The sequence below is a fragment of the Triturus cristatus genome, chromosome 4_2 (assembly GCF_964204655.1).
Source record: "Triturus cristatus chromosome 4_2, aTriCri1.1, whole genome shotgun sequence".
Taxonomy (NCBI): Eukaryota; Metazoa; Chordata; class Amphibia; order Caudata; family Salamandridae; genus Triturus; species Triturus cristatus.
The window spans coordinates 191,755,605-191,775,822 of NC_140586.1; the positions used below are offsets into that span (position 1 = coordinate 191,755,605).

The 20,218-nt window shown below is 46.7% G+C and overlaps 1 protein-coding gene across 2 annotated transcripts in view; it reads left to right on the top strand.

Moving 5' to 3' along the window:
* Nucleotides 1-352: 352 nt before the first annotated feature.
* TXN2 (thioredoxin 2) overlaps nt 353-20,218 on the top strand; it is a 102,504-nt gene continuing 82,638 nt past the window's right edge. Inside the window, exon 1 of one of the 2 annotated variants that reach the window (XM_085601111.1) lies at nt 353-485. The gene's annotated coding sequence lies outside the window, so the exon portion shown is untranslated. The remainder of the gene's footprint in view (nt 486-20,218) is intronic. The other variant, XM_085601112.1, reaches the window with a different exon arrangement.

Genomic DNA, 20,218 nt, shown 5'->3' on the forward strand with positions numbered 1-20,218 from the left:
AACAGCTCTGACAAATTAGGGTTAAGTACGCGCTACATAAAAATGCATAAATAAATATAAGCTTCTCTGGTCTTGACATAAATTTGGTGATGCAAACGTTTACAGCCGTAACTCCGCGGCTGTTCCAATATTTTGCCTAAACATGAAGTTCAGCACTCACAAGCTGCATTGTTCTTTAATCAGTTCAACAGCTGTCGTTACCAAATTATAATTTCTACAAGATTACTACATGCCCCACGTGGAGGTCAAACATAAGCATGCGTTCCACGCCTTGTCGCAATCCCTTACAAAATGTGACATGTCCCGCCCCTTGTATCTCACATTGACACTAGCCAATAACAGGGATCGCAACCCGGAAGTAAAGTTATAGAGCCTGGCTGAAAGAATGTTTTGGAAGGTGACGTCAAAGGAGCCGTTGTTACACAAGTAATCACGCGAACGCGGAAGCACGTGAAGACTCTTAGCGCCGGTGTGAGCAGAAAGAGGTGAGTTAAGGGGACCCGTCTCCATTACCGTTGGACTCGTGCGTGACGTCACACGGCCCGGGGAATGCTGGGTCTTTTAAAGGGAACACGCAGGGGCGCCTCTTTATGTGATGTACCGTGAAGGGTAGTGCGTCCTTGGACTGCTCTGCTGGTGTGTCGAGCAGAAAATTGCCGTAACCCATTAAATATCGTCTTTGCAGCGCTTTACTGTCACCCCCACCCTTCGTTCAGCAAATACTTCAGTGCGCAGCATATAATAGAAAGTCTCTCCCCTTAAAGCTACGCGAGTGGTTTGCAATATAGGATCTCCGCGACCTTCTAGGCATCTGAATCTTTGCAGCCGCTTGTGGGTGAGAGTGGCCTCATCCTCCTCTCTAACACTTCATTTAGGAGGGAGAAAGCTGATTATGTTTAACCGCAATTTTTTTTTTACCTTCTCGTGCATGTTTGACGTCCACTGGGCTTTGCAAAATAGTTTTTACAATTCTCACGTTGCTTATCTTTAGAGAGGTCGACAATTTCAAAGTAACCCCGTTTTCAGCTTCAACTTTTCTCTGCTTTATTTATATTTGCGATATAGAAATGCCCATCAACAGGTAGTGTACCCCGGGGTTGCATTGGTAAGGCGGGCGCTCGGGAAATGGGCCGGTACCTGAGTTGAAGCTTTGGGCTGCATTTTTGGCCAGGGTGGTCCGCTCAACATCCTGAGCAAATAATTTAATCTCCCCCAAAATAAAATCGTCTCACCTAAAATTAAAAGGAATTAGACCTTGTGTAATGTAGCTGGTGCTCCTGTACATTGCTCAATTGCCTTTGAGCTGAGTTCACACTATAGAAAACTACAAAAAAAATAATAAAAATAATCTGCCAGATTGCAAAGAGACTAACCAGACGGTGATCCAAGAAAAGGATGATGGAGGGTTAAGGGCCAGGTTTTTTGAAGTGTCATGGCTTGTGATCCCAATCCGACCCTGCCCCTTTGTCTACAGCTGAATACGTGATCACTACACGTCCCAGTTTTAAACATGTGGTCAACCCACCTCTGCATTAAGGAAGAATAGGAAGTTCAAACTATGGCTCCACCCAGGCACCCACCCATAGCCATGTAAAGCTAGTAAGACCAATTGCACTTCCATGTTTTTTGTTTTCTTCTGTCCTGACTGGTAGAGTGGGACGTTGGGGTTTCTGCTGGGCTGGGGTCTTCCATGGTGCTCCCACTATCCTTCCGTGCTGGGCATGGATGGTTTAGGGGCAGAATGTAGCTGCCATGAATCAGATTCTTTGGATAGCAGCTTCCTGTGGTGAGGCGGCTGTGTCTGGAAATGTGATTGTCAGGACATGGACCTTCAGCGTTGTGTCCTGTTATTGCTGCTTTGTTTCCATAGGAGTCAGCGAGTGTAGCGCTGGTAGTGGGAGGCGAGCCCCTTTCATATCCCTCTAATTATCGTTAAGTTGGAGGCTGCTTGAAGTTGGGCGTGTGCTGCTTTACCCTTCCCTTTAGTTGACATTAAATGGGACATTGGTCCTTCTCTTTGGGGATGCTTGTTTCTGGGAGTGCGTAGCCCTCTTCCGCTGTTATTATGCTCATGCGCATTGGAGTTTTATCAACACATGCACGTTTGGGAATTCTCCCGGCACCGCAGAATATTGCAGACCCTCGGAATGCATTTTTGTCTCGCTAACGTATCAAGAATTTTTATTATTAATTAAGGACACACAGGTGAGGATTATGCTTCTCTTTCTTTACTGATAAATTCACAGCAGCCTATCAAAACACTTAAAATTGCATATCCCATGAGCCCCAACAGCCCAGTGTCCCATCAAGTCATAGGGGTCATGCACCCCTATATTTAGCGATATGACCATGGTCCTTCGTCTTTCTGTGCTGTTGCAGCAGCTGAGCTAAGTGTCTTTATTTCTATTGTCATTCATATGTGTGCTATTGCAGTGAACCTGTATTTGCCTATGATTTTCTGCTTAATGTGTTGTTGACGGAGTTGACTCCACTCTTAGGGGCTCCTTTTATAAACATAGTAGCGTTGGCATACCAGCATGGAGCAGGCAGTCGCAGCGATCTGTCCGCTTGGAGCGAGGACACAGTCTTCTTTCTGTTGTTGCTCTCGCACATGTGTGCGAAGCCGATCCGGTGTCAGAGCTCTGCGAGCCTTACCTTATGCTCGCGGAGCATTCCTGCAGAGACGATATGTACAACCTCTACCGTCCCTTACCTCCATCTAGTGATGACAACTCCACAGACCAAGAGGAAGGTTGGGGCTGGGGAGGGAATCCTAGGTGGTATAATATAGTGTTTGTTCTTCTGTATGCAGACATTAACACAAGAAAGACAGAAATCAGTATCTACCCTGCTTTAAGGCAAGATAATACTCCCCCTCCCTACCCTGGGTAATGGATATGTACGTGAGTATGAACAATCCGTTGTTTATGAGGAGCATGGAACTCAAAGAATGATTGTATAGGAAGAAACCAGGGACCCATCTAGGAACAGCAACCTAGGGGGACAAACCACAGTATCAGTGAATCTATTCCCTTAGTTCACATACATATACACATATGCACAGGACTAAGGAAATACAAAGTATCACCTGGGAAAGGGGTCCATGCCAATAACCAGGTCGTCTTCAAGGAAAATTCAGTTAACGTTTCACTGAAATGAGTATGTCAGGGTAAGCGCTCATGTGCAATGAACCAAGGTCATTGCTGTGACATAAGCAGAGCTAAGCTTGTGTACAACAAGGGTGCTCCATGCAGGAAGACACACGGGTATAAGAAACACTTAAACTGCAAATGTTCCAGTGCATGAAGAAAATATCAGTTAAAACACTGCCACAAGCATTGCTCCCAAAAGATAATGCTAGCGCTACTGCGTGTGTAGGAATTGGTGGTTAAATCGCTGCCACAAGCGTTGCTCCCAAAAGATAATACAAGCATGTCTGCGCGTGTAGGAATTGGCAGTTAAATCTCTGCCACAAGTGTCCCCTCCGAAAATAATGTACAAGTTCTCCTGCACTTATAAACAATTATAATGTGCAGAGCTCCAGGACTGTTCGATAGGCATTCCACGTTCCGTACCCCTGGTCAGTACTGATGTGAGGGAGCACAAGTTGTCCCGGCGATCCGCAATCCAAGGAATTAGAGCTGAATGCTCTATGAAGGCGCTGGTCTCTTCCGTACTCGCAATACAAGGTTCAATATGAAGCTGCGCTGGGTCGAACGCCATGGGTTTATTTTTTTTATTTATTTTTTTTTTATTATTTTTTTAAAGAAACCTTTATTTGACTTCAAAGAGTTACAGACATGGGCCTACAACCACTTGGGCCGGCCGCTAAGTAGTACGAGAAGAGTTAGTTCATCGTTATACAGACATGTCAATCAAAAGATCCCGTTAGTCCGTTCGCACCCTGAGTGAAGGCAGCAGTTGTATCCGAATACCAATATGATGACAGTTTCAACTTTTAATTTAAAACTTACAAACATAACGCCATGGGTTTAAATGCGGTCTCACCTGGGAGTTCAACCCACGCTGAGGCTTCGTTAGGTGGTTCCTTCTGGAGTTGTCTAGAACGCTGATCCCCAGCCTTGAAACCCTACGGAGCTCCGCAGCACTCGCATTGCGAAACGGACCCAGTCTAACACCACACACACTCAATATGTCAGGGCAATCGGGTAAGCCTCTGGTCCCACAACCATGACATCCGGGTCCTCCCGAGTTTCTGATCGGCTTCGCAGACTGCGTACAGTTTTGCAGTGCTCCTGTCCCAATAATGCTCGACGGAGCAAATAAATCCTGATTAAGAGCTTTGCTCTGGGGGCGTGGCCAACTGCCGGGCATGGAGGACGTGAGCTGAAAGAGCTCTGTCTCCTACCCTGACACATAGCCAAATATCCTGTACAATACTGGACCTACGGAGCCGAGGTGACTCTCCTAACGCAGCGGAGCGTCTCTGGAGCCTGCGGCTGTGATTAGGGCATTAAAAACCTGCTGTGAACTGCCGGTCTCGGCGCTGATCCTGGACGGCTGACGGCCTGGGAGGACGAGGGGCGGAGTCACGTCTACTGAAAAGCGGCCTCGATGGATATCGCAGTCGTACGGAGTTCCCGATGCTGCTGAAGGAAGCCGATGTGCAAGTGAAGTAGCGGCTCCCGATCGGAAGGGTTAAAGACGTCGGCTGAGGCGAGCACCAGGGTTTTTTCTGCTTTGCTACGCCACAGCCCCAAAGGATAAAATGGCGGAAGAGGCCGGCCGTGTCCGATGTCGGCATGAGCAAGGACGGAGGCTGGCAGCGCTTTGATGAGGGACCGAGCGCGGACTGGTAATTACTGGCGCTGTGGTGAGTGGGGACTGCGGGCATTTCACCCCTCCTCCCCCCCGTCTGGGACGCGATTAATTGCTGGAGTACAACGCGCTGTGTGGCGCGATCTTGAAACCTGAAGGGGGTCGCTTTCAATACTATGCCGGCCATCTCTACTCCCTGCCACACAGGACAGCGTGGCCTTATATTGTGGCACTTCACACACACGGGCCCCGCTTTGGAGATGTACACTCCATCTTTATGACACCAGATCTAGCGCTGCTGAATGATTGACCTACGAGCGCCTGCACCCCTGCCTGCCCTGTTCAGTGAGCACACAAACTAAGCGGGGTGACGCTCTTCGCCTGCGGCCTGCCCTGGAGGTGGGGAGAGGCACCCGGCAGGATTGGTGGTGCGGGGACATTTTTTTACCACTGGGACTGTTCTGATGAATTATGGGGATACGGAGCCTGGCATCCCTGACAGGGTCCACCAGGAGTGTGCAACCACGGACCAGAAGGGGCTGACTAATTGCGGCCTGCGGACCTTGCGCCTCTTGGAATATTTGGTACACGCCAGAGACCTGTGCTTCACTGGGTGTGTAGACTGTGCGGTGCGGTGCCCTCGAGACATCCCCAAGGGACCATCCTGTAACAGAGACGGACGGGGTACCAACGAGACGCTATGGGTCGCACCAGAAACAAGCAAGCGGACGCCACCGCCGATGGCACACCGCAGCTCACATTTGGCAGTGATCACTCTAACGCTTCTGACAATGACGTGATACCTCCTACTGGTATATACCCCCACGATGCTAAGCTGGACTTGATCTTGAAATAAATCCGGGATTCACGTACGGCGCTGGAGACACGCATAGACACAATGTCCACTAGTCTCAACTTACTACAGGTGGACCACAAAAAGCTGGCTGATAAGGTCAAATCGAATAAACTGGCACTGGACAACCTTATACCCCAACAAACTATGCACTCCACTCAACTTGAACAATTCCAGCGACAACTGAAAGGATTGCAGGACAGGGTGGATGACGCGGAGGGGAGGTCCCGCCACAATAACGTTCGCATACTTGGTATACCGGAACGCAGTGAGGGATCCAACCAAACACAGTTTGTGGAGGACTGGCTGAGAAACCATGTGGCGACAGAGGGCCTAGCACCTATGTACAGTGTGGAGAGAGCGCACCGGGTGCCTTCCAGGCCTCCACAGCCGGGCGCGCCGCCTCGCCTGCTGATAGCACGCATTCTACACCACAAAGACCGTGACACTATCCTGCGGGCTCCCAGAGAGAAGGCTCCTGTGCGTTTCGAGAACAGGACAATTTCACTTTACCCGGATTTTACCCCGGCATCCAGAAAACTAGAGCTACGTTCTTGGGGGTGAAGAAAAGCCTGCACGACCGCAACTTGAAATACGCACTACTTTTCCTGGCTAGACTGAAAGTTGTCTACGGTCAGAAGTCGTACTTCTTTGAGAACCCTGAGGAAGTGGCGGACTGGCTTGAAATAACTTTTACACCGGAGACTTCTCAGACTTCCCTGCCATTGGAACAACTGCGCCGAGCCTCCCCGATACGAATGACTGGACTATCCCGATCAGGGCATGGCACTTCAATGGATACTATGGACTGTGGCCCCACCTCGGAACAGATCAAGACTAGCCAGAAAGATGCACTCCTTACTGTGGTGGTGCAGGCGGCCCGCAAAGAGTTTGGCGCGGTAAAGAAATGTTTAAGATCCGAAGGAGTCCCTTATGCCATGCTCTACCCTGCGCGCTTGAAGGTTGGCCCGGACAGTGACTGCAAGATATTTACCAATCCCAAGGCAGCCCTAGATCATGCAAAAAAATTAAAAAGGCAACGGCGTGAGGCGCAGGATGCGGCTGAGACTGAAGCACAGGATTAAGCGGGGGGGAAGGAAAGTGTTATATTGAAGGCCAGCACTGTTTGACTGCGTGGATCTGCTCCCCCTTGTTATTACATTATATCCGCACAGCACTGAGTAGTGATTGTCTTTTAGTTGCCTGGGTGGATCCATTCATTAACACAGGCATTTTTACCTGCCAATACAACTAGGCCGCTGAGTATAGGCTTGGATTCAGGCATAGTGATAGACCTGCTCAGCCACCTCCCTTATGTTGGGAGGCTAGTAGTTCTCAAGCGCCCCTGTTAGGTGTACCCCGATGGTTATGCTGTCTTTCTGTTCAAAGTTGGGGATGGGGTCTGGGGGAATGGGATGGCTTTGGCGAGTTGGGGGTGCTAAAGTGGATGGGGGGGTGGGTCGGGGGGTCTTCATGGACGAGGCAGAATGATTTTGTGTTTTTTTTCGTGTATGTTGTGGCCTGTACATTGGCGGATTTCTGGGGAGGGCAGGGGGGACTGCTGAAGTATGAAGGATTTGTTTACTCTGCAAGAGGAGGAATCATTATTGTTGGTAATGTTAAGTTCCTGACCTGGATTGTGAGAGGACTCAACATGCCGAAAAAGATCCGAATGGTGTTTGCGTATTTGGATCGCATGGGAGTGCATGTGGCTCTTTTGCAAGAGACTCATCTCACCACTGAAACGGTAAAGAAGGTGGGTGCGAGATGGGCTGCCACTAAGGTGGCGTCTTCCTATTCTTCATATTCTAGAGGGGTGATTATTCTTGTTAAAAAGGGTGTCCCGTTCACTGCGCTTAGGACGGAGAGTGACGAGCAGTGGCGGGTGGCGCTTTTGCATGGGAGGCTGGGGGGTATGACTGTATTGTTGGTGAATGTGTACGGTCCAAACTCAGATGACCCATCTTTCTATTCAGATGTATGGTGCAGGATCTCTGCCTTTCCTCCTGCTGTGATCATTTGGGGGGGTGATTTTAATATCTGCCTTGACCCGACTCTTGACAGACAGGGATGTAGTGAGGTGAGACAGAAACGGGCGTCGGAAGTACTGTTGGAAATGTGTGACGCTGGTAATTTGCGTGATATCTGGCGACTTCGCAATCCTGCAGGCCGGGAGAGTACGTTTGTCTCCTCTGTACACACTTCCTGGTCCTGTATAGACTTCTGGCTCATAGCTGAGGAGGCCAGCTCCTGGGTTGTAGAGGTGAAACATGAAGCGAGTACGCTGTCGGATCATTCTCCGGTGCTCCTTAATATGCAGATTCCCACCTGCGAGCGGCCGCCCTTCACCTGGCGGTTACAACCTACTGAATTAACAGACCCAGAGTTTAAGCAAACGGTAGCGGAGGCCATCAGGAATTTTTTTCAGGAAAATTAGGGCTCCGTGGACAGTGCAGGAGTGCTGCGGGAGGCTTTTAAAGTCACCATCAGAGGCGTTTGTATTGGAGTACAGGCAGGAGTATTACGAGATATCCGGCGCCGCATTAAAACGCTGGCGTCCGAAGTTGCTGCCTGTGAGCGGGTGTACAAAATCAACCCATCCTCTGAGACACTAGTGGCTATCCGTACGTTTGTAACAGAGTACAATGAGACAGTGGAGCAGGAATTACTTCATTGCTCCCGCCGGAAGACGGCCCGCTACTATGGTGAGGGAGGGCGGCCTAGTCGTGCCGCGCACCCAGGCATACGTAATGGAAATGCGGGACGCCAATGGGGTTGTCCATTATTCCACCCCTGAGATTAGTGCTGTTGTTGTACATTTCTACACCCAATTGTATGCAGCAAAAGGGGCCTTGTCCCTTGAAGAAATTGGTGAGTATTTAGATGGTGTTGCAATCTGCAGGATTTCCAACTCCCATCGGGAATATTTGGTGCAGCCGTTTGATGAGGAGGACGTTCAAATGGCCATTATGTCGCTACCGACTTGTAAAGCCGCAGGTATGGATGGTCTCCCTAGCGAGTTTTATAAGACATATGTGTCAGAGCTTGCTCCTCATTTATTGGAGGTCTATGCGGAGGCATATGAGAAGGGGGAATTACCACCGTCACTCAAAGAGGCGTTACTAGTGACGCTTTTAAAGCCGGATAAACCTCCAGATCAGTGCGACTCCTATAGACCTCTATTTATTATTAATATAGATGCGAAGATTCTCGCCAAAATAATTGCCACTAGGCTGCAGCCACTTATTCCTCTCTTGGTGCTGCCCGATCAGTCTGGGTTTGTCCCTGCACGGTCCACGACGCACAATCTCCGCACTCTATTATCCACTTTGCGTTATTTTGCCCCCGAATATCAATCAGTAGCTGTGCTGCTTCATGCAGCAAAAGCTTTTGACTCTCTGCAATGGCCCTACATGTTTAAGGTGTTGCTGCGCAAGGGGTTTCCTCCCTTTTTTTAAAAATGGATCAGGGTTCTGTACGAACAACCGGTAGCCCGGGTACGGGTGAATGGTTGGGTGTTGTGTCCAATTCCCATTGAGAGCGGAACACGGCAGGGCTGCCCACTATCGCCTATGCTGTTCTGGCTTGCCCTTGAGCCTCTAGCCTGTAAGCTCCGGCAATTGCATGGAGCTGCTGCCTTGCGATTCCGTTAACGGCCACTGATCGTCTCGCTATATGCGGACGATATGTTGCTATATGTGCGAGAACCAGCGGTCTATCTACCGGAGTTATCCGGGAATATGTTAAATTCTATCGCTTTTCAGGTCTCGGAATAAATTGGTCCAAGTCTGTAGTGTTTCCGTTGACGGCGCACACCAAAGAGATTGACCTGGAGTTTCCGCTTTCCTGGTCGTCGGCCCCTGTTAAATACCTGGGGGTCTGGGTACACAGGGACCCAGAGGTTGTGATATCGGAAAATTATGGCCGGGCCGTTACGCGTATCGCGGATCAGGTTGAACGCTGGACATGTCTACCCCTCTCCTTGGCTGATAGAATAGCAGTCGTTAAAATGGCCTTTCTTCCTAAATTGCTTTACTACTTTGTCCGTATCCCTATTAAATTGAATAAAGCTTTCTTCCATACTCTCCAATCCACATTGATATCGTTTGTGTGGGGAGGGAAGAAGCCACGGTACAGTTGGGATCTCTTGGCACAGCCCTATGAACGGGGAGGGTTTGAAGCCCCCGACTTTAGATTATATTTCCTATGTGCCCATGCACAATTTGCGCACTATTGGCACTTTCCACAGAGATTTCAGCCCCACGTGGCAATCGAATCCGATGCGGTTCTTCCCATGCCGATACAGGTGGCAACTTTATTGGGGGGCTCGGGCGGACTGCGAACGGAGATAAACCCTGTACACTATACGGCATGGGCTTGGCGGATGCTGGCTGAGCGGGCTAGGTTACCCTACGTGTATGCTCCATCGCTGCCATTGTTATCACATCCTGATATCTCCACGGCGCGCGAGCCGCAGGCCCAGCACGAGCTGGCCAAGGGGGGTATTTTGATGTTGGGGGACTTGTACTTAAGTGGACGATTTAAAACATTGCAGGAAGCCCAGAAGGGGGCTGAGTGTGGCTTTATGTTTAGCTTTACCTATATCCGAGTGCGACAGGCCGTTAAGACTGTATACCCAGATTATCCTGCGAACCCACCACGCTGCGAGCATTGCAAGTGCTGCTGACAAGTGAAAAGCGTCATAAGCTAATCACTAAACTCTATAACGCGTCTTTACGAGAACGGGACCTAAGCGATCACCCCTCCTGTGTACGCTGGCAGAGGGCCTTGGGGGGGGGGCAATTCTTACGCCTGAAGTGTGGACGGCGTGTTGCACTCTGACAGGTCGTCTTACGGCTAATTATAACCTCAGAATGATTAATTTTAAATTTTTGCATCAATTATATTATACGCTGATGCCACTGCATAGCTACGGCTTGCGTGGCACTGCTAACTGTGTGAGGTGTTGGCATGGCAAATGCAGACGTTTTGCATGTGGCATGGCAATGTGAGGGTGTGTTTGCCTTCTGGTCGGAAGTGACGAAACTACTCACTGATATTGCATTGGAACCTGTGCAATGTGTACCTGAGGTATGTCTATTGGGTTATATGAACCGCTTAAAGCCATGTAATAGACTCATAGTTGCTGTATCTACCTTATTTGCCAAGCGGGCTGTGGCGCAATGTTGGGGGGCAAAATATACTCCGACAATTAAAAAATGGCTGCGTGAGCTGTTGTATTGTAAAACTCAATTGTTGACTTACGAAGAAGAGTTACCTGAAACCTCTCGTCCTAGAGACTTTTGGGCTCTGCTTACCGCATACCTGTTGACAAGGCCAGACTTGTAGTGACTCTATATATAAGCCCTATATATAGGCACTGCGTGCCCTCATGTAGTTGCTGATTTGCTGTAACTTTGATCCCCTCATCATCCGCGGAGACTGGTTTTTACTGGGCCCGTTCGTGGGGTCCTCATTGGCTGTTTCCCAGTGTAACCTCCTTTCACAACTCTGCCTCTGTATAATAGTTGGTTGTTTCTATTTTGTCAGTGTACTTGTCCTTGGCTTCTTCTGCCTCAAAGGGGGGGGGGGCGGTTGGATTGGTGTTGATCTATGGTAATGGAATGTGGATCTTGTTAACATTATCTTGGTTGAAACTAATAAACACATTTTTTAAAAAACAACAAAAATAAACGTCGTTTTGCTTTTAAGACTTTAAAGACATTTTTAAAATGCATGAAATTGTTTTACCCACCTGCACGATCGCGCCACACTTTGCCTGACTTGAAGGGGAATCAGGGAGCGGGGCCTCCATTTTGGTTAGCGGGCTAGTTCTTTTCAGCCCACACGCTACTTAATGGGCACGCTGACGCAACCGCACAGCAGATGCGCTGCTGGCACGCCAAAGGCAAGCCCATCTGCGCCCGGAACAGGCTCAGGGCCAGTTCCCCTGGCCCTCAGAAGCCAGGATCATGGGTTTACTCAAGAAACAACCTTCCTGCATTGAGGCCCAAAGGTAAGAATACCACATGTCCGTGCTTAACACCCAGGGCCACTCCTAAAGAACTGGTAGCAACTTGTAGTAACTGTCGCTTAACTCTTCCCCATATCCTATTTCACCCCATAAAACCGCCCGAACGAACGGAAAATAAACAGGAAAAGCCTGAAACTGATGCTTTGCGGGGCTTACTACTAAATGCTAGATCACTGATAAAACACAGCACGGAATGTGCATTACTCTTGGAGGAGCACAATATACAATTGCGAAGCACTATCGTTTAGTTTTTACACAGCTCAGCAGGATTCCTTTAAGGGTATTCTTCTTTATAGACCTCCAGGTCCAAGAGGCACCTTTTTAGCATCAGTTGGGACTCTGTTAGAGGCTGGGCTCTGTGGCGACTCTTTCACGATTTTGGGGGACTTTAACTTCCATCTGGAAGCACATCTCGACCTGGACACAATTAGTCTGGTAGAGGTGATGAACAGTGAGGAACTAAGATAACTTGTAGAAGGCCCAACGCATGTGGCAGGACACACACTGGATGGGATCTTCTCAAACAATCCTCTAATAAAATGCACAAAGGTGTTACCACTGACCTGGATCATGCCGCCGTTCTATTTGATTTAACACCTCTTGAACCTCACCATACCATATCATAATAGCACCAAAATGGGAGATTGAAACAAGAGCCTGGAAGGAAATAAAAAGTTATGAGTTAGCTTACTCTTTCTGGGCGACAGCCCGTCATCTTCCTGCAGACGTAGAGGATGCCACAACTTCCTACACAGATTGGATAGAGGTAACATGCAAAAAACTAGCCCTGGTGAAACTATGGACCCTCAATCGTTCTCAGCCTTCAGCTCTCTGGTACTCTGAAGAATTCAGGAAGCAAAATCTCCCCTGTAAGAGCTTAGACTGCATGTAAAGGAGAGGCTACAATGATGTTGAGGGAGTCCTATAAACAGAGCATTACTCTTTAAAAAAAATATTTCTCAATACCAAAAGGGCCTTTTTCACAGAGCAAATTACAAAGGCAAAATCTTCAACGAAGGAACTCTTAACAACAGTCGTCAAACTGAACACCCCCTCTACTCCAAAAGCTCAGAGCAGTCCAGAACTCTGTGAGGAAATAGCCTCTTTCTTCTAACAGAAGGCGGAAGCTATCTTTTCCTCGTTTAGTCTTTCCCTAACTGCACAGACTATGGAGCCAGCCTTGCCTTTGAGAAGTAAAACTGAGCACCAACCAATCCTAGATGAATTCTCACCTCTGACAAAGCAAGACACTATTAATCTCCTGGCCTCTATCAAATTGAGATCCCCAAACGACCCCTGCCCAGTTTCTGTGGTCAAACAAGTTCTTGAGCTCATCAGCGCGGCACTGACCCCCTGTTCAATGCCATGTTTCGGTCGGGGCATTTCCCATACAAATGGAAAAGTGCGTCCATCCTTCCACTACTCAAAAAACATAACCTCGACCATAAGGACCCTAACAACTATCGGCCAATCTCTCGTCCCCCCCTTGCCGGCAAAAATGATCGAAAAAGCCTTGAACATTCAACTCAGTACCCACTTCCGAGTAAGTAACTCTCTAGATCCCACTCAATATGGTTTCAGGGCACAACACAGAATCAGCCATGATAAAATCCACAGAGGAAATAAGGAAAGCCCTGGACCAAAGAGGTAATGCAGCACCAATCATGCTGGACCTCTCTGCGGCCTTCGATACGTTCCATCATGATGTTCTGATGAACCGCTTATCAGACTGTGGGGTAGAAGGCAGGGCCTGGAACCTCCTAAAATCCGTCCTTACGGAAATGGTTCAAACTGTGGACCTAGATAAAGCTCGCTCAAAACCTTTTTCTCAGCCATCTGGAGTACCACAGGGGTCCTTCCTCGGTCCCATGCTTTTTAATTTCTATGTGACACCCTTGGCTGCGTTGATCAGATCTTTTGGATTCCAGCTGACGCCCTACGCAGACGACATGCAAATAGTGATCTCACTACGACCTGGACAAGAGGCTGAGAAAGGGAAAAAGTTCCAAGCGGTCAGGTTCTGGATGACCATGAATTGTTTGAAGCTTAATTCATGCAAAACAGAGGTCCTAATTTTTGGCAGCAATGCCAATTTTTGGACACCAGACTGGTGGCCAGAAAAACTAGGGACGCTCCCGGAGCCAACTAGGAAAGCAAAACACCTAGGAGTCTTAATTGACAACAAACTGACATTTGAAGACCAGGTAAATGCGGTTACCTCTACAAGTTTCCATCTTCTTAGAATGATAAAGAAATGATGTCCTTCTTGCCAGCAGACAGCTACAAGGTAGTGATAACATCATTAATCTTATCGCGTGTGGACTATTGCAATAGTCTATACCTAAATATCCAGAAGAAACATCTAAACAGGCTTCAACTTGTGCAAAACGCAGCAGCAAGACCTTTGACTGGAACACCAACATTTGTCTTGATCAAAAAAGGAATAAAACGGCTGCATTGGCTCCCAGTCAAACAGCGGATTCAATTCAAATCCTTATGCACAGTCTTTAAGGCCCTCTATGGAGGAGGCCCGGAACACCTAAAACAGTGTTTCAAATGGTGTGCCCCAAGAAGAGTACTCCGATCGGCCGTAGCAAGATATGTGGTTGTACCCCCTTTTAAAAAAGCCAATTCGGGGGGGGGGGAGGGGGGGAGTAGTTTAAGTACATGCGCCGCCAGGGCCTGGAATGAGCTTCCTTTCCACCTCAGGAACACCACAGAGCTGTTGACATTCAGGAAGTGACTTAAAACCTGGCTCTTTACTTCTTAGGTCAACACCCACCTCGTCAACCGGAAGGCAGTACTCGGCGCCAAAACACCTCTGGGTAACCGTTGCACTTAAGAAATATAATTAACATAACGTAACTCAACACGTAATTGGCACACAGTAAAGAACTCAGTCTTTTGTAATGAAAATGGGGTTCTGGGCATAGGACCAGATTCTGTCATGAAAGCGACTTGCATAAAAGGGAAGGACAATTCTGAAACAGACCGTTTAAGGAGGGTGGTACTGATTGTGATGACTCAGGGTCCTGTCTCTGACATCTTTAACATTTGCTGGGATTTGCAAATGTTTTGTAACTTCTCTTCTGGATTTGTTTGACTCCCCTTGCAACAATCTGGTTCCAAAATGTTTTTCTCACTTTCCGGTCCCAGATCATTGGAATTAGATGCCCTCTTCATACTATGGCCTTGTCCCTATCTTTTGTATGCATTCCCATATATTCCACGCCTATTCCTAACAATCCAAGAGGAAGAAAGTGAAGGCAGTTGTGGTAGAATCATTCTGGCCTCGCAGAGCCTGTTTCCCGATGTCAAAGGAAATGGCAGTGGAACTGTGTTGGAGGATTCCTCTTTCCCTTCCTCTGCTGCGTCTTCAGGGGTCTTCCGGCGTCGTGCCCGTCCCTCTCGGTCTGGAAATTGAAAGGTTGGGCCTTGAAAGTAGAGGGATTCTTAAACATTTGGCAGGATCATTCAGAAATCTCATAATCTCTCTACACTAAGGTCCTATACAAAGACCTGGAAGAATTTTGAGTGTTGGTGTGCTGCGAACTCTTGCTTCAGCTGTGGCCTTTGACATTGCTACAATTTTGCAGTTCCCTCAGGATGGCTTTGACGAGAACTTGGCAGTTTCTACAGTAAAGGCCCAGTAGACAGCCATTAGGGCGTTTAGAACTGTTTTGGGGATAGATCTTCAAAATGAAGATTTAGTAGTTAGGATCTGGAAGAGTTTTTCACTTTTTAAAACTGTGGCTAAACCAGTTCTGCCTGTCTGGGATTTCCCTCTGGTTTTAAGAGCTTTGCAGGGTGTCTCGTTTGAACCCTTAACCTCGGTATACTTAAAGTGCCTAACTATGATGGTGGTTTTTCTGGTTGCAGTATCCTCTATCAGAAGGATTGGTAGCTGGCAGCTTTACTATGTAAGCCTCCTTTTCTTAGAGTTATAGAAGATTGGATTATTTTTAGTCCTAATCCTGCATTTTGTCCTAAAATTATTTCAGAATTTTATGTCAAACAAGTGGTGGTGTTACCTTCTTTTTTCTCTAATCCTTTTACTAAAGATGAAGAATTTGGGCATCTGTTGAATGTTAAAGGGGTGGTGTCTGCTGTCTAGAAAGATCCAGCAGCTTCAGAAATTCTGTCCCTCTGTTGATGACGTTTGGTACCACAGACCAAGGTCATAACGCTTCTAATATTTCCATCAGAAGATGGATTTGTGATACCATATCTTTGACCTATTCATTATGAGATGTACCAATTCCCGATAATGTACAAGGAAGATCCACCAGAAGTGTTTCTGCTTCTTGGGCAGATGTCTATGGGGTTACAGAGAATTAAATCTGTAGGGTGGCTACTTGGGCCTCTACACACATTTTTGTTAAGCACTATAGAATTCAAGTTGTTAGGTGAAAAGCTGTTTGGTCAGAAGATTTTGACCTCAGATTTGGAAAAAATGATTCTTCAATAAATTTGAGTGATTGGTTTCTGCAGAATTACCCATGCGAAGATATTGTTAATTCATGTTGTTATATCTGATTGTCAGGTAAAGCTGTGGTATGCACAGGACCACTGGAATTATGCGTCAAGGAAAGGCCAAATAATACGGCAGGGTTTAGAAAATGATGCTGCAAGAAAGGGCCAATTATGCGGCGTAATGCGGGACATTTTAGAATAGTATTACTCGCTTATTTTGTCATTTTTACACTTGTTAACATTGCCTAGACATTGGTTGCATCTTACTACTACCAGTTTAACTCCCACATATAGCACTAAGCAACATAAAGGTGACCAGACAAGCTTCACAAAGGGCCTTCCACTGCACGGCATCATGTGTCGCTGTGTATTTAGTAACTTTTAAAGAATTTGATCTAGAAACTATTTTTTTTTGTTAAAATCTGCAGATTATGCAATAGATGATGGATGCGAAAAATCTGCGGCCGCACAAGCACATAATTCCAGTGCCATGGGTATGCCTCATGTCTAATTACTGGTCCTACGACATGGGGCTAAAACCCAGTTACTTACGGATCATTTTTATTATCCATAGTCAGGTATGTCTTCGTCACAGTCATTAGAAATTGTCCATCGTCTCTGCATTTACTGACCTTCAGACATTGGGATTTACAGGAAGTGCAATTAGGCTTACTGGCCTTATATGGCTAGGGATAGGTGAAGTCGTAGTTTGAACTTCCTTTTTAGGTCGAGCCTGGGCAGCGCATGCGCTGCTCTGTGAGGCATACTGTTTTCGAGCATGGACTTGAAGCTCCGCCCACTCCGCCCATATTTTTCATTGGCTTGTGTCATTTTCCTATGTAAATGTTGGCTTCTGATTCGTTAATAGGTTTGTTAGTCCCTCCTTAGTACCACCCTGTCTTCATTTGTAACCTCCCATGAGGACTGGCCCTTTTACTTCTGTTGTTGCACAGTGTGTCTTATTTAGTGTGTAAGCACTATTTTCTTTAATGAGTTTCTCCTACTGCAGGCACAACATGCTTTCATGCAACATGCGCGCTTTCACTTTCCAAACAGCCCGGGACAATGGCAGCTGCTTCTTTGAAGTGAAATAGGTCTCGCATTTACAAGAGTTTGAGCTATTGGCATTGTAAATGATAATGCCTTTTATTTATGTGTTCATGTCAAAACAGATAAATAAAAGGCATTTTCATTTACAATGCCTATAGCTTAAACTCTTGTAAATGCGAGACCAATTGCATTGCAAATGCGTGTCTTAATAACGTTGGAGTTGGGAGCACCTCATATTTAATGGCTGTGACGAGGACGTAACGAACAAAGGGTTATGAAAATTAATGGTAAGTAACTGAGCATTCTTTTAGCTCTTTGGTTAATTCACTATCTACTGTCCTTTATATGTATAGCCCAAGCACAGTACAGCATCAGTCATGGAGTGCACATCTCATTGTTGCGCATAGCACTAAAATACTAACAACATAGGGTACAATATTAGGTGCTGCATACTCAAAAACCCAGAAATCATTTTGGGACCTTGTTAAGTGGTATTACTAGTTTTGTTTGCCCTGTCTGGTGACCTCTGGGCAGTACTTCGGTCAGTGCAAAGGTATCTGTTTATAACACTTTCTTAAATACTTAGAGAAATTTTAACTTTTCCTAAGATGTTCTGAGGACTGGTGTTGTAATAGTAAAAAAGCCTTTTGGTCTATTTTGGGGAAAGTTTGACCTCCAAGTAACTGCCAAGCTCACTGCTGACCTGAGGGTCCCATGATGGTAGAGTCAAATGTTTAAAAGGGTGGTCCTAAAAAGTAATGGAGAATAAACTGTTTTTGGAGCCTCAGAGAGATTTTAAAAGAGGGCACCCCATTTAAGCCTGTGGAGACATTTTAGTTGCCAAGCTGGTTATTATGATTGAAAATAGGACAACACCTACTAAATGAGGGTGAGTTGATAGGTATGTCTAAGGATAACAAAGCACTATACAAATAGTAGAACATCTGGATAGCTTACTCATAAAACCTGTCTGTTTGCAACACAATAAAAGATCCACTTACACGTGAAACACTGTTTTTTTAAAGCTTTATTTTTATTCAAGCATAATAGGATACAGTATTGTGCTCGCTCCAGCATCAATAATACTTCTTGCATAGCATAAATTAGTAAAATGCACAAGGTATCTAAGTAGTTAGTACTGCCATCAATTATGTATCCTATCTTTCATTCCCCATTTGTTGAGTGATTGCATTATAGTGAGTGCCCCACCTTGTGACATTTCTGTGGCAAGTCCAGCATAGTCATGAGTCCTCTCTTTCATCTGCCACTTTGTGTGCCCTTCCAGCAAGGTAACTCCTCCGAGGTCCACTGGGTGTGATCCGACTGGTAGCTGGGTTTAGTATAGCTCGGAGTTCATGTTACAGTATGCCAAGTCATCAAGCCAGTTGTCCACTGTAACGAGGACACCCCTTGCCCATGACAAGGCTACCCATAGTTTACCCAACAGGAGTCCCAGGCCAACAAACTTTCTACTTTATCTGGATGCTATTTTGACAAAGCCCAGTAGGTCCAGTAACGCCTCTGCCTGCTGCGTCAAGCCCACAATTTAATTTGGTACGTGAAACAGTCCGTTCCAATAATCTGTTACTGCGGATTACCCCCAGGCTATGTGAACAAAGTCTGCTGCTGGACTAGCACATCTCTCAGATGTATCGTTATCCCTCCCACCATACCTGTGCATTTTATCTGGGGTATAATAAGCCTGATGTAGGAAGTAATAATGTATTAATCTGTGTCTACCATTCATGGCGATCTCTTTGGTGTGTTGACAGCAATATGCCCACAGTGCATCTGTTAATTGTGTGCCCAGATTTCTCAACCAATTATCCTTGGAGCAGTATCCCACCTTTGGCATGCCTATCAGTACTGTGGTATACATTACAGTAATTGTTTTGATAGCCAACGAGCTAGCTGCGGCAAGGCTCGGTAGTCACCAATCTGCTGGTTCTTGGGGGTATGTGGAGAACACCGCCCTCACTGACTCCTAGGTTGATGTAGAGGAGCACTGCAAACATTGTAGAGCAGCCCCTTTATAGATCCTCCTCCAGTTTGATAAACTGTCCCCCCATAGGGGTTTACTAGTGATAGCTAGCTTGGGGTTGTGGATAAATTTTATATGCGGAGAATATATAGTGTCTATGTCTGAGATCCGAGACAACTGTGCCCATGCGCAGAACTTGGCCATGTAGTTGGAAACATTGTATGTTAAGTAGAATATAGCCCCCCGTGTCAGATGCTCTGGGTGTGCAGAATAATGCAGGATCCCCTCACCCATGTACCTCTTTTGCAAAACAATACAGGAACTACTCCTGAAGCATTCTGTGCATATCGCGGGATAGGACCACATCACACACAAAGCCTTTGTGGGCAGTACAATAAATTGTCCCTTTCGCTATAGAAGTAGGTAAGTCACCCTTCTCCATGTCTTCACACTATTGGCATCTCTGATCGCAAAAATTTGTAGGCTAGAAGTCCAATGTTGTAATATTGCAGACACTTGTAGGACAACTTGGCGGAAGGTGGCCATTCTACATACAAGCTATATTTGCAGCACAGTACTGGGGCTGCTCTCTCACATGCCCCTTTTGAGTACTGACCAACAGAGGTTCCCGTCACCCACCCTGTCCCAAAGAACTTCTGTTTGCTGCACCGTATTGTGCTCCTCACCAATATAGAACTCCTCTGTGCAGCACAAGACTAGAGCCCCTGAACCCAAGTGTATGCAGTAGATTATAGAATCCCCTTGCATAGGTAACATCTGTGTGTCAATCAAACGGGATTCTCTCACCCATAGAACCCATACATACAGCAAGACAAGGGATACCCTCACCAATTAAACTTTGTGTGTGTGGGTGTAGCAAACATTAATGGCCCACAGAACCATGTGTGCATCACAAAGTAGAACCCACGTGTATGGCATAATACAGGATCTCTTCAGCCACTGAACCCATGTGTTAGACTTGGCATTTTTTGGCGTGTTTCCCCTGTCTTTTTGCTTTCTGACCTCCCGGTTTTGACTCTGTTTTTGC